The sequence below is a fragment of the Macaca fascicularis genome, chromosome 7 (assembly GCF_037993035.2).
Source record: "Macaca fascicularis isolate 582-1 chromosome 7, T2T-MFA8v1.1".
Classification (NCBI taxonomy): Eukaryota; Metazoa; Chordata; class Mammalia; order Primates; family Cercopithecidae; genus Macaca; species Macaca fascicularis.
The window spans coordinates 145029116-145042923 of NC_088381.1; the positions used below are offsets into that span (position 1 = coordinate 145029116).

General features: G+C 44.0%; 2 long non-coding RNA genes across 6 annotated transcripts in view; one reads left to right on the top strand and one right to left on the bottom strand.

Annotated features, from left to right (window-relative positions):
- LOC135972026 (uncharacterized) overlaps positions 1-3088 on the top strand; it is a 43427-nt gene extending 40339 nt beyond the window's left edge. Inside the window, exon 3 of the long non-coding RNA XR_010588575.2 lies at positions 1110-3088. This is a non-coding gene — a long non-coding RNA (uncharacterized lncRNA). The remainder of the gene's footprint in view (positions 1-1109) is intronic.
- The window catches only part of LOC107130459 (uncharacterized), a 174778-nt gene extending 160971 nt beyond the window's left edge, over positions 1-13807 (bottom strand). For all 5 annotated transcript variants that reach the window (XR_012416032.1, XR_010588573.2, XR_012416030.1 and 2 more), the window contains exon 1: positions 13683-13807. This is a non-coding gene — a long non-coding RNA (uncharacterized lncRNA). The remainder of the gene's footprint in view (positions 1-13682) is intronic.
- Position 13808: the final 1 nt, after the last annotated feature.

Sequence of the window (13808 nt, forward strand, 5' to 3'; positions counted from 1 at the left end):
TTCCCTCCCTCCCTCCCCCCTTCCTTCCTTTTTTTATTTTTCAAAGTCTTGCTCTGTTGCCCAGGCTGGAGTGCAATGACGTGATCTCAGCTCACTGCAACTTCGCCTCCTGGGTTCAAGTGATTCTCCTGCCTCAGCCTCGCAAGTAGCTGGGATTATAGGTGGCTGCAAAAAAGCCCAGCTAATTTTTGTATTTTTTTAGTAGAGATGGGCTTTCACCATGTTGGCCAGGCTGGTCTCGAACCCCTGACTTCAGGTGATTTGTCCACCTCATCCTCCCAAAGTGTTGAGATTACAGGCATGAACCACCATGCCCGCCAACACCCAGCTTTTTCTAGGCCATTTTTTTTTTTTTGAGACGGAGTCTCACTCTGTCACCCAGGCTGGAGTGCAGCGGCGCAATCTCGGTTCACTGCAACCTCCCCCTCCCAGGTTCAAGCGATTCTCCTGCCTCAGCCTCCCGAGTAGCTGGCACTACAGGTGTGCGCCACCACGCCCAGCTACTTTTTTTTTTTTTTGTATTTTTAATAGTGACGGGGTTTCACCATGTTGGCCAGGCTGGTCTTGAACTCCTGACCTCAGGTAATCCGCCCGCCTCGGCCTCCCAAAGTGTTGGGATTACAACGTGAGCCACCGCGCCCGGCCCTAGGTCCATTTTTAAAGGTAAATAGAGGTTAGCCAACCTTCCAGATCTAAATGGCTCCCTAAGTGTCTCTTCCTGATCTCCCATCCTTTACCTAAACTAACTGATTTCCTGTTTGTGTTCCCAAATCTTTATTATAGCACTTATAAAACCGTTCTGGGAACTCCTTAAGAGAAGAGACTGGGCCTTATGCTTTACTGTGCTCCTAACCGTTGGGAGGGACACAGTACACAGTAAATGTTGGTTGGCTTCATCCTAAGTGAAAAACTGGCTTGAGACAGAAGACTGTGGCAGTACTCATTAGAGTAATCTGTGTAGCACTGTTTTGAGCTTCATGTGTGGAATGGGGCTGTGAAGAGCTAGGGAGAAGTGGTTATGAGGATGAAATGAGGAAGCTCGAGGAAAATGTCTGTACAATGTTTGGTCTCACGCAGTCCCCTTCTACCCTTTGTCCCCTTCCTTCTAGCTGACACTGTATTGGGAAGCAAAGGTCAAGGGCTCTGTGTGAAGGCAAGAGGTCCAAACGAATTCTCAAGGGATCTAAGGGAACTGGACGGCCGATAAAACAATCAAGGGGCAGGCCCTGCACAGGGACTGGGAAGGCAAGTGGAGAAACCAAAGAGCACTAGCCAAAATGGTGGAAGAGAATTCTGGGGCTGTGGCACAACTATCCACAAGAGCTTCCTCTTTCCTCAGTGGAGTCTCAGTATAGTTCACTGAGGAGGAGAATCTAACGAATAGGCACCAGCTGCATCAAGGGACTCTTACTTCACACCATGCCCTGGCACCTTCCTGAGGATGAAGATGCCACAATTCACCAGCTGAGTCAATTCATGGGAAAGGGGCTAGTCAAATCCCAGGCTATGTCTAGCAACTGTCTCTCCAGTGGAAAAGAAGTTAGCTCAAGTAATCAAAGGATTCCCTAAAGCAAGATTTGGGACATGCCAAAGTCCCTCTTTAAGGGGAGAGAGGCAGCTGCACGGTTACAAAGTAGACAAAGAAAGACAAGGAGCTTCTTTTAAACTGGAATGTGTAAAATAGAAGCAGGGAGCTGTGAACGCCACAGCAGCAATTATGCAGAAAGACTGCAGTGCAGACACTGAGCAGCACCATCCTAACTGATAACATCAGCAGCAGCAAAGGCATATTCCAACAAGAGCTGTTTAAGAGCTGCTAATTACTTAGATTCCAATAGGAGCTATGTCTTAAAAGTGATTACAGTTTTTGATTACAGCTTTTTGAACTGATTGCAGCTGTAAGCTATGAAGGCAGTAATCTAAATACAAGCAAAAAAATCCTTTGATCAAACACAAAGGAACTCTTCCAAATAAAGATACCTTTATTTTACATACAGATATAGCTATCTGTTTCACACGCGTAAACAAGTGATTTATACACATCTATTAAACATATAAGCATCTACACTAAATTTTAGGTTTCCTGAGACCAGGGACCACACTTGCGCATCCTCATAATTCCTTATAGTATCTAGAAGGGTATATGGCACATAGAAGATGCTTACTGAATTGAAGTGAAACAATTACTATATTGATGATTTGGTCAGATAATCGTTGTTTGTTACAATAATGGCCTACTATAGAATAAATACTGGAAAAAGCAATACAAAAGTCCATTTTACTAACCTCAAATCCAGGAAATGTACCTTCTTTTCTAGAAACCCAAAAGAAGTATGGAAATGCATTCTTGAAAAGAAAGCTAACCACTCTACATTCCACAACAGAGACCATGTTGACTGTGCTGTGTGAGTTGCTAGGCAACCACTTGGTAATTCCCCATGTAATAGAGATGAACCTGTCATCTGCTTTCTTAGCTATATGTGACAAGAAGAGACAACAGGTAAAGGACAACCAAGAATACCTGCACCTGGATGACACAGTCACTCCTGAAGTATGGTGACACTGGAGAAAATCCCCATGCCCTGTCACAAGTTGCTGGAGGGTGAATTTCATTAAACTATTAGCACAAGACATTGCAGTGAATTTTCTTGGATTTACCCTGTGGGTAAATCCTGTGGGTTATCCCATTATACTTGTCCACAAAGCAGGAGACCAAACGCACCATAGTTCTGCATGGGAATGGTCATCAATTCAATAACAGCTCCAGATCAGCGTGTCCCATGATGCCAGCTGGGACGAGACTTTACTAGAAAAAAGCAGCCTTTTAAATCTTAAAAAGGATACACAACATCTTAAAGAAACCACAAGTTCTGGGTGAATAAATCACCCTTTTTCATACCTGAGGAAAACACTCTTAGCAATTTGTTTGCACAGGATTTCCAAGACACTTTAGACAAATAAGCTGCCTTGTAAAGACTCCACTCAACGGTAGGTATTGATATCACTGTCTTTAGGCCAAAAACACAATAATGTGTTGAAGAATGAATAAAAAATGTGTGAAAGCTACTCTGATGTTAAGCAAGAAAAAGAGCGAGCCAAGTGCAGTGACTCACACCTGTAATCTCAGCACTTTGGGAGGCCAAGGAGGATTGATCACTTGAGCTCAGGAGTTCGAGACCAGCCTGGGTAACATGGCAAAACCCCGCCTCTACCAAAAAAAAAAAAAAAAAGTTAGCTAGGCATGGTGGCATGAGCCTGTGGTCCCAGGTACTCGGGAGGCTGAGGTGAGAGGACCACCTAAGCCAGGGAGGCGGAGGTTGCAGTGAGCCAAGACTGCACCACTGCACTCAGCGTGGGCCACAGAGTCAGACCATGTCTCAAAAAAATAAATAAATAAATTTAAATTCCACTGCAAATTTGGAAGTCTAAGGGGACTCATCTTTTTCATTTGAATTTTCAAAAGGACCCTCCCACACACAGATAAAAAAAAAAAAAAAAAGGAATATATGCTGGTGGGGGCCAAGGGAAAACATCCCCATCACCCTCAGCAGGTTTGCTGAAAATCTCTGACAGGGGGCAGATTAACTGGGGAGAAGGCACACGAATTTATTTAACATGTGTATACAGGAGACTTCAGAATGAAGACCCAAAGATACAGGGAAAATTGTTCATTTTTGTGCTTAGGTAAAACGAAGTATGGACAGCCATGTAGAAATATGATTGGACAAAAAAGAGTATGATCAAATGCTGTGAGGCGGAGTGGGGAAACCCAGCAAGGCTTGTTTGTCTAGCTACTTCTCGGCCTCTCTGAGCAGCACTCCTTCCTTCTGGGTGTGGGGCAGGACCCTCTCTGGAATGGGGGCTCCTACGACCTACAGTCAAACGAGGTTGTCGGGTAATTTCTTTATGGCCAGTTTTTACATGGCAAGGTGGAGGGAAAATTTTTAGGTTTTCTGGTTTAGAGAAAAGGGGTTCTGTTTCTCTGACCTGCCTTGGGGAAGAGGGATTCTAGTTTCTATGGCTGGCCTGGGGAGAGAATGGGACAGAGAGACAGGAGGGCAGCAGAAGGTCAGATAAAAACTTGCTTTTGAGGCTGCTTTCTGAGGCTTTCATTTTGGGGTATTGTTTTCTGAGTCTCATCATGCCCCATCCCCACCCCAATATCATATTTAAGTCTTTGCAAATTGACTGCTTGCTTTTCAGTCTCCTGTTTGAGATTTAATTTTGAGACCTTAGACTCTGCTATCAGGCAATCGGCTGTGAAGAAAGCAGATTCTGAATCGAGATAAAATCAACCAGGTAGTTCTGACGAACAACTGGGCATGGCTTCAACCCAACATATGGAGCCTGTTTATCTAACCTGTTTTGGTGCTGACTTAAAACAAGCCCAGCTGGCCGATCCTGTGAAGTGAAACTTGACAAAGGGCCATCCGGACTCCCTGGGGCCGGAGACAGAAGTACTGGCGTATGACGTTCTTGGGTATGTCTCTGTCTGCAAAGTACAGCCACTACATCTCTACTACCAGGTTTTATAAGATTCTTCATGGAATTCCAAATAGAGTCACCCATGAGCCAAATCAAACATAAAGGAGGAGGATTCAAGGGCATTCTTGAGTAAATTTCGGAATGGAAAAGACCCTGCAATGACTCAGAGGGGTGGGAGGAACAATGCAGGCTCTGGAATTTCTTTGCCAGAATGACAAGTATAGAGCAAAACCAGTGGGAGTCACAGTTACTTTCATTCCTCCTTTCCCCAGTGGCCACACACAGGTGTGTGCAAAAGGCCTGGAGGTGGCAGAGAGTAGAGCATGTCAGGGAACCGACAAAAGAAAAGGAGGGACAAGCTTCTGTGCACCTGTGGCCACAGAAGGTACTCACTCCCCTCCTTCACGGTGTCTTTTCCTTCTCTGGAGTCCTTTCAGTGATGTGTGAGCCCGCTGTTAAATGTTCAGGAAGTTCGGGTCCCACTGATAGCAAGTTAGTTGAACACATGCTGTGCAGAATTTACTTTGTGGGAGAAAAGAATTAGATATAATCCCAGCCCTTAAGGGGTTTAGACTCCAGTAAGGGAGACAGAGAAGTACCCAAGAAATGACAAAACAAGCCAGTCTAGATCAAGCTACAAGGCACAAAGTGCTCAGTTTTTGTAAATAATTGCTATATGGAGGCTATTCCTAATCTTGGTCTTTGTAGCCAGCTTCCTATTACTGAACAAACAAATCCCACTGAAGAGCTCCAATTCCACGTGGCTTTCTGCTGTGGTGTTTCTGTGTTCCCTGTCTTTTGTCAATCCCATGCTGGTGAACTCAACTGGGATACAAAGGCTGTTTACAGAAAGGAGGTAAGCCTATGAGGCAAGATACAAAGCCAAGGAAAACCTCCAAGCCAAAAATCAAATGCTTCCACACAGAGGCAAGTGAACAGCTTTCTGGGTGGCCTAGAGAGAGAGAAGGTGTGAGTTTAAATCAAAGACTTCAAAGCTGGGCATGGTAATTTGTGCCTGTAATTCCAGCTACTGAGGATGCTAAGGTGAGAGGATCATTTGAGGCCAGGAATTCAAGACCAGCCTAGGCAACATAGGAAGGCCCCATCTTTAAAATATAAAGATAATTAGCTCGGTGTGACAGCATGCACCTGTAGTCCCAGCTATTTGTGAGGCTGAGGAAGGAGGATTGCTTGAGCCCAGGTCAAGGCTGCAGTGTTGCCCAGGTCATGCCACTGCACTCCAGCCTGGGTGACAAATAGACTCTCATCTCAATAAATAAGTAGATGACTTCATATTTATTTGGGGAAGAGGTATAGGGGCAAAGGGAAACTTCCCTTTCGACCTCTGAAAGTTCGCCAAAAAAATCAGCTCACAAAAGATTAGAGAAAGGGCATACAAATGTATTAATGTGTAAACATGGAGAACCACAGAGTGTTTACCCCACTTTCCAGTGGGGTCCAGATAGCCTTATTCAGGTGTAGGGGGAGACAGGGAATACAGGTAATTTTGTCGATTGGCAATAAATGGTTGCTAGGGAGAATGAATGGATTGGGCAGCAGAGATTAATTTCTAAATGATTGTCTGAGTGAGTCTGCGAAGAGACATCATCTTGTGAAAGCGTCTGTTCAGGTGTGGTTACATTGTTGGTCTTTTCTGCAATAGATAATAAGAGGAGGAAGCCAGGCACAGTGGCTCATGCCTGTAATCCCAGCACTTTGGGAGGCCGAGGCAGGCAGATCTCTTGAGGCCAGGAGTTCGAGACCAGCATGGCCAATATGATGAAACCCCATCTCTACTAAAAACACAAAAATTAGCTGGGCGTGGTGGTGCATGCCTGTAATCCCAGCTACTCAGGGGGCTGAGGCATGAGAATTGCTTGAACCCAGGGAGATGGAGGTTGCAGTGAGCCAAGATCATACCACTGCACTCCAGCCTAAGTGGTAGAGTGAGACTCTGTCTCAAAAAAAAAAAAAAAAAAAAAAAAAAAGGCCGGGCGAGGTGGCTCATGCTTGTAATCCTAGCACTTTGGGAGGCTGAGGCAGGTGATCATTTGAGGTCAGGAGTTCAAGACCAGCCTGACCAACATGATAAAACCCTGTCTTTACTAAAAATACAAAAAACAAAAATTAGCTGGATGTGGTGACACACACCTGTAATATCAGCTACTCAGGAGGCTGAGGCAGGAGAATTGCTTGAACCCAGGAGGCAGAGGTTGCAGTGAGCCGAGATTGTGCCACTGCTCTCCGGCCTGGGTGGCAGAGCGAGACTATGTCTCAAAAAATAAACGAAAAGAAAGTAGATAATAAGGGGCGGGGGGCGAGAAACAATTGTTCTCCTTGTAGGGTCCATCCAATCTTTATGTAGATAAGGGAAAAATCTTTTCCAACATCTGTTGATCTCTAAGGGCCTTTAACTCAAAATACTCATTATATCTAGGAGTCATATTTTGGGGTGAAGTTCCTTATGCTCTTTTGGGGGAAATACTTTAAAAGTCTTTCCGCTAAAAAGATTCAGGATGAGGGTCTAACAGATACAAGGCAGCTTCTGAATAGTTTGGGCAGGTATGTGGGTTGAAATCAGCATATAACACACAGACACACACACATCCCAAATATCTCTATGATGTACAGAGAAAAAGATGACCAGCTGGAGGCATCTTCTATAGTATGCTTTTACAGTGCCCAGCCCCCATTCGTGGCATCCTCCTTTCCACACAAGTGCCTGTACCTAATTGTCAACTGAAGAATCACTAAGTTCATAAATTTGGAAGGGAGAGCTTTATTTCTCATAAAGGGTTGCAGCCTGTAGGCCCACAGGCTGGGAAGTGTAACCTTCAGAAGAAGCTGAGAGCAATCACTTCAAGGGAGGGCTAAAGCAAACAGAAATTTATGCTTAGCTGCATGGCCAAATATGTAATATTCAGTAAGCTATAGGAGTCATGAATACTTATGAAAGGAGAAACAACCATACATGCAATTGAGCTTCACATTTCTTCCTGAATCCCATATTCAAAAAAAGTGGTGGTGTTAGCATGGTCCAAGGGTAGAGTTTTTGGCCCACTTGTAATTGCCCAACAGGTTCTTCTTACCTACTGTACAGATAAAACCAATTCACTGAGACAGCAGTATTGCAGTAGAGAAAGAGTTTAATTATTGCAGGGTTAGCTAAGCAGAAAATGGGAGTTTATTACTCAAATCAGTTTTCCTGAGAACTGAGAGGCAATAGTATTATGGGTAATTTGGTGGGCAGGGGGCTAGGGAATGGGTGCTGCTGACTGGTTGGGCAAGAAATCATAGGGGTGTGGAAAATTAGTCCTCGTGTGCTCAGTTCTGGGTGGGGGGCCCACAGGACTGGTTGATTCCTGAGTCACAGATTCAAGTGAAGTCAGTCAGTTGCCAGAATGCAAAAGTCTGAAAAACATCTCAAAAGACCAATCTTAGGTTCTAAAATAGTGATTACCTATAGGAGCATTTGGGGAAGTTACAGATTTTGACTTCTTAAACAATGGCTGGTTAACATTTTTATTTTATTTTTTTTGAAACGGAGTTTCATTCTTGTTGCCCAGGCTGCAGCGCAATGGTGCAATCTTGGCTCACCTCCTGGGTTCAAGCGATTTTCCTGCCTCAGTCTCCCGAGTAGCTGGGATCACAGGCATGTGCCACCAGGCCCGGATAATTTTTGTAGTTTTAGTAGAGATAGGGTTTCTCCATTTGGTCAGGCTGGTCTCAAACTCCCGACCTCAGGTGATCTGCCCACCTCGGCCTCCCAAAGTGCCGAGATTACAGGCGTAAGCCACCGGACCCGGCCATGGCTGGTTATCATTTAATTACATCTATATTTTAGCAGAATTCAGGTCCGTCCCATAATCCCAATCTTGTGGTCTTTGATTACTTTTACAAAAGTGGTTTCAGTCCCTGAGCAAAGAGGGGGTTAGTTTCATGGAGGGCCTATTATCATTCTCGCCTCAAAGTTAAATTATAAACTACATGCCTCCCATGGTTAGCTTGGACTACACCCAGGAATGTGTGAGGACAGCCTGCCTATGAGGCAGAAGCAAGATGGAGTCAGCCATGCTAGACTTCTCTTACTGTCATAATCTTTGCAAAGGCGGTTTTACTCTGACATCACAAGGTGAAGCAGAGGACACAAAAATCCTCACATCCTCCACAAGTCAACCAAAACTAGTTGAGAGATGGTGGTCAGTTTTTAGGAAGGGATGCATTGTGAAACTGGCAAGCTGTCACTTCGAAACTGTAAAGAGGGTGGGGGAGTGCAGTCACTACTTCAGGTGATTGGCTAATGGGATAAAGGAACAGGTTGTCCATTTCTTGTTTTCTAGAGCTGGTTTCTGCTTACTCTTTAGGAAATAATTCTGGTTAAAGATTAACAAGGAAGGGGCATACTGAGGCATGTCTGACCTCTCTCCCCATCACGGCCAGACATTTCAGTTTTCAGGGTTTCTCTCGGGACTGCTTGGCCAAAAGGGGTTATTCCAGTTGGCTGAAGGGCTTAGGATTTTATTTTTATTCCTCATAGTGCTTTTAGCTCCCCACTGGCCTCCTCCTTAGCACAGCAGGAAAGGCTGAGATATTACCCATTTCCACTTTAACATGGAGGCTGTCATGCAAAGTGGCAAGGACTCTGGAATTCAAATCCTGGCTCTACCACTTAACACTGGTGACCTCAGCAAGTGACATGGGCCTCTGTATCTGAGCCTCCTGCTCTGTAAAAAGAAAATAATGATACTACACCCATCTCATAGACAGTAGGAGGATTAAATGAATAAATGTAGGCAAATCACTTAGGACAGCATCTGGCAAATAATAAGCACTCCATGTTGTTATGGAAGAATCTGTCTTGGGTTCCAGAGTATCTTGGTGTCAAGCAATTCCTTAAAGGAATTTCAAGTATCAGCAGGAAGACAGAGGGCTATGTGGAAGGGGTTTACACTGCCTCTAAAATCAAACCTTTGCCTATATATGAACAGCCTGACCATAACCTGAATATTATCCTTTTAGTATACCTGCTCTGCCAAATCTTCCCCTAAAATGTGAGCTAAGAACCAATCTGGCTTGTGAGGGCCTTGTCACCTGACTGCTAAGGGAAAAAAGGTCATACATCCCACCATTACTGGCCTCTGCTTCTGCCATCTGGCACCTGTAGATCCCCCTGCTCACACAGGCTGGAGCCCCTCTCTTCTCTCACTGACCCATGACACACACTTACCACTCCATCAAATCCTCTTTAAAAACTTATGAAGTGATCAGCACCAATAATGCTAGATGCTAGATTCAAACTAGAGGATAACTATTTTACAGATGGCCAAACTGAGGTTCAGGAAAAGGAAATCAATGGTTCCCAAACACCAGTCCAAGAACTGCTGCCAGTCCTTGTGGTGATGTTTTCACCAGTCTTCAGCCAAACTGGAAAAATAAGACTAAAGCTTTAAGTTTTTCATACACCCGAAATTATTCTATTTTTAAATTGTGAGGTTATGTCCCATCTTCCCTCCTGTGTATACAGAAAAGATATCAAAATGCCCCTTCTTTTGTAAAATGATATCGATAGGAGCTGGGATTTGAAACTAGATCATCTGAATACTTTCACTGTCTCCTATTACATTTTTTTTTTTTTTTTTTTAGACTGAGTCTCGCTCTGCCACCCAGGCTGGAGTGCAGTGGCACAATCTCAGCTCACTGTAGCCTTCACCTCCTGGGTTCAACAAGCAATTCTCCTGCTTTAGCCCCCTGAGTGGCTAGGATTAAAGGCGCAGGCCACCATGCCCAGTTAATTTTTGTATTTTTAGTAGAGATGGGGTTTCACCACATTGGCCAGGCTGATTTTGAACTCCTGACCTAGTCATGTGCCCGCCTCGGCCTCCCAAAGTGCTGGGATTACAGGCGTGAGCCACCGCGCCCGGCCCACTTTTAAATATTTTTAAGTGACTTTAACTTTAAATTCAACAATTATTAAACAATTGTTTATATATATTTTAAATTGTACAATAGATAACACGCTTAAAATATCTTCAAATAAAACTCGGCCCATGTTTGAGTCTTCACAGTATCCTATGTAGGATTAAAAACTCAAATCCTCACATCGATAGGCAGGTTACAATTTCAAGAAGTAGATGGAAAAAAGAAACATTCGCAAGTCCCTAAATGTAGGATTTAAGGGCGCATGTCTCCCCCTGCTGGTTGTGGTGGTAGCAAACCGAGCCTAGACCGCAATGGACTGGAGAGAACTTGAACTGGAAAGGACCCTACAGCAAGAACAGCTGCTTCAGAACCCACTATCCATCACAGGGTCCTTATCCCAACCAAGAGTAAAGAGAGTAAAGTGAGCAAAGCTTAAAGAATTTGTGGCACCAGTAAACTATCAATAGATGCTGATTTACAAATCTTGGTAAATTAATAGAAAAGGAAGAAAAACGTTTACGGTGGTTTACCTATATGAAAATATTCACTATCAATCTTTATGAATTGTTTATCCTGTGTATCTAATTATATAGAATCATAGCATAAAATAATCATAAAAATTATGCCTATCATTAAATTAGTCTGATTCATTTGGTTCCATTTCAATACTTGTCTGAAGTTCAAGTTATTGGTACAGCATGGCTGTCTGCTCAAGATGTAGGTAAAGTCAAGGAAGTTTGGTTTATTCGCCCCTTCGGAGGACTAAGAGGGCCTCATGCTTTCGCATATTTCACTGATTCTTTTTTTGCTTGGTATGCGTTATGCCCTCACCCGCTTCCATTACTGCAAACCCAACTTTTAGCTGTCTTTAAAGCTTTACCTGCTGGTCTATTTCTACTCCAACAAGCAAAGAAGAAAGTTTTTTTTTTTTTTCTACCCTAATGTTATTGCTTTGTTCAGAATCTTCTGGCACTTATCTCATTCTCTTTCATATTGCTTATTACATCATGTCTCATTTCCCATATCAGATTTTAAGTTATTTGAAGGCAGACTGTTTTATTTCATTTTGTTTTGTTTTTTATTTAAGTTCAGGGATACGTGTGCAGGTTCGTTACATAGGTAAACTTGTGTCATGGGGGTTTGTTGTACAGATGATTTCGTTACCCAGGTATTTAGCCTTGTATCTACATTGTTATTGTTGTTGTTTTTAATTTTTTATATCCATAGGTTTTTGGGGAACAGGTGGCATTTGGTTATCTGAGTAAGTTCTTAAGCGGTGATTTGTGAGATTTTAGTGCACCCATCACCTGAGCAGTATACACTGAACCCAATTTGTAGTCTTTTATCCCTCACCCCCTTCCCACCCTTTCCCCCTGAATCCCCAAAGTCCACTGTATCATCCTTATACCTTTACATCCTCATAGCTTAACTCCTACTTACGAGTGAGAACATACCATGTTTGGGTTTCTATTCCTTAGTTACTTCATTTAGAATATAAGTCTCCAGTCTCATCCAGGTTGCTGCAAATGCCATTAATTCATTTCTCTCATAGTTCATTTATTTGCCCCTTCGGAAAACTAAGATAGTACCACCCTTCATGCTTTTGCTTATTTCATTGATTCTTTTTTGGCTTTATATGGGTCATACGCTCACGCACTTCCATTATTGCAAATCCAACTTTTAGCTATCCTTAAAGCTTTACCTACTGGTCTCTTCCTACTCCAACCACCAAAAAAAAAAAAAAAAAATTATTTTTTTCTCCCTTTATTAATTAGGTTTTGTTCAGAATCTTCTAGTACTTATCCCATTCTCTTTCATATTATTTATTAATTACAGCGCGTCTTATTTCCCATATCAGATTTTAAGTTATTTGAAGGCAGACTGCTTTATCCCACTTCAAAAGAAGGCAATGTATTAATAGCTTCATGGATAAAAGCCATGGTTTTTTGTTTGTTTGGTGAGATGGAGATTTACTCTTGTTGCCCAGACTGGAGTGCAATGGCACGATCTCGGCTCACCGCATCCTCCGCCTCCCAGATTCAAGCGATTCTCCTGCCTCAGCCTCCCGAGTAGCTGGGATTACAGGCATGTGCCACCACGCCCGGCTAATTTTGTATTTTTAGTAGAGATGGGGTTTTACCGTGTTAACAGCCCAGGCTGATCCTGAACTCCTGATCTCAGGTGATCCGCCCGCCTCGGCCTCCCAAAGTGCTGGGATTACAGGCATGAGCCACTGTGCCCGGCCAAAGCCACGGGTTTTTAGTTGAGTCCTAATGGGCAAAAACCGCCACACAACTGGAAAAAAATACCACCTGCGTCATAAATTTGTAAGGCATCAGAAGAGGATGTATGTAAAGCGGCCCCGCTCCTAATTACTTGGTAATTGTTAACTATTGCTTTCACTCTGTCCCCAAAACAAAAGCCTTACATGCTGTAGGCATATTACTTGTTGGTAAAGCCGATTGCTAACAAGTACACCCATACCCAATAATACATTAGAATTATGTGTCTAGAGGACTTACGTGATTAACCATGACCTAGCATACTTACAAAGGCTTGGATGACCAGTATAAAACAACTGCCCACTATCTAGCTTAGCACTGTGCAATATTAACTTTCTGGGATGCTGGGAATGGGCTATAATATGCACTGTCCAATAAAGAGGTGACTGAGCTCTTGAAATGTGGCTAGTACGACTGAGAAACTTATCCAGTGGTTAGTGACCACCTTATTGGACAACTCAGCTCTAGAATCTCGACCCGTCAACACTCTTTTTAAACTCGCCCATGTCCTCTTTTTCACTGGCGAAATAATTCTTTTTCTAAGTAACCTTCACTGATTCAAGGCATCAGAAAGTCCACTGATCCCAAGCTCTTTTTTTCTTTAGCTGTTACACACGTGTTCACCGTGAACCTTCACCGAGAAACAGCATCCGTATAAAACCCACAGCATATGACAAAGTAAGTCAAACATCAAAGGACATGAAATCATCCACTTAAAATAATCGCGCCTCGACCTCGTGAAGCACGGTCTAGAGGGTGGACGGGAACAAAAACAAACCGGGCGACAGGCGTAGGGAAAATGCGAGGAGCACGCGGGGAGGTCTGGCGCCCCTGTCACGGTGACTCCAGGCTGAGGCCAACCGCGCGCCCGCTCTCCCACGCAGGGCACTGTCGCTCCCCGCTAGCGCACAGGCCGGACACGACTCGCCCCGGCCCCCACCCCAACGGCTGCCCGGCGGCACGGCGGCACGCACCACTACAGTGCGAGAGTCGCACCTTTTTGCTGTATCCGCTCCAAGCTGGCCCCACCCCCGGCTCCTCGGAACCCCGCCTCGAAACCGTGCCCAAGACGCTCATTGCTCAAGGCACCCGTACAAAATGGCGGCGGGGCCTCAGGAACCA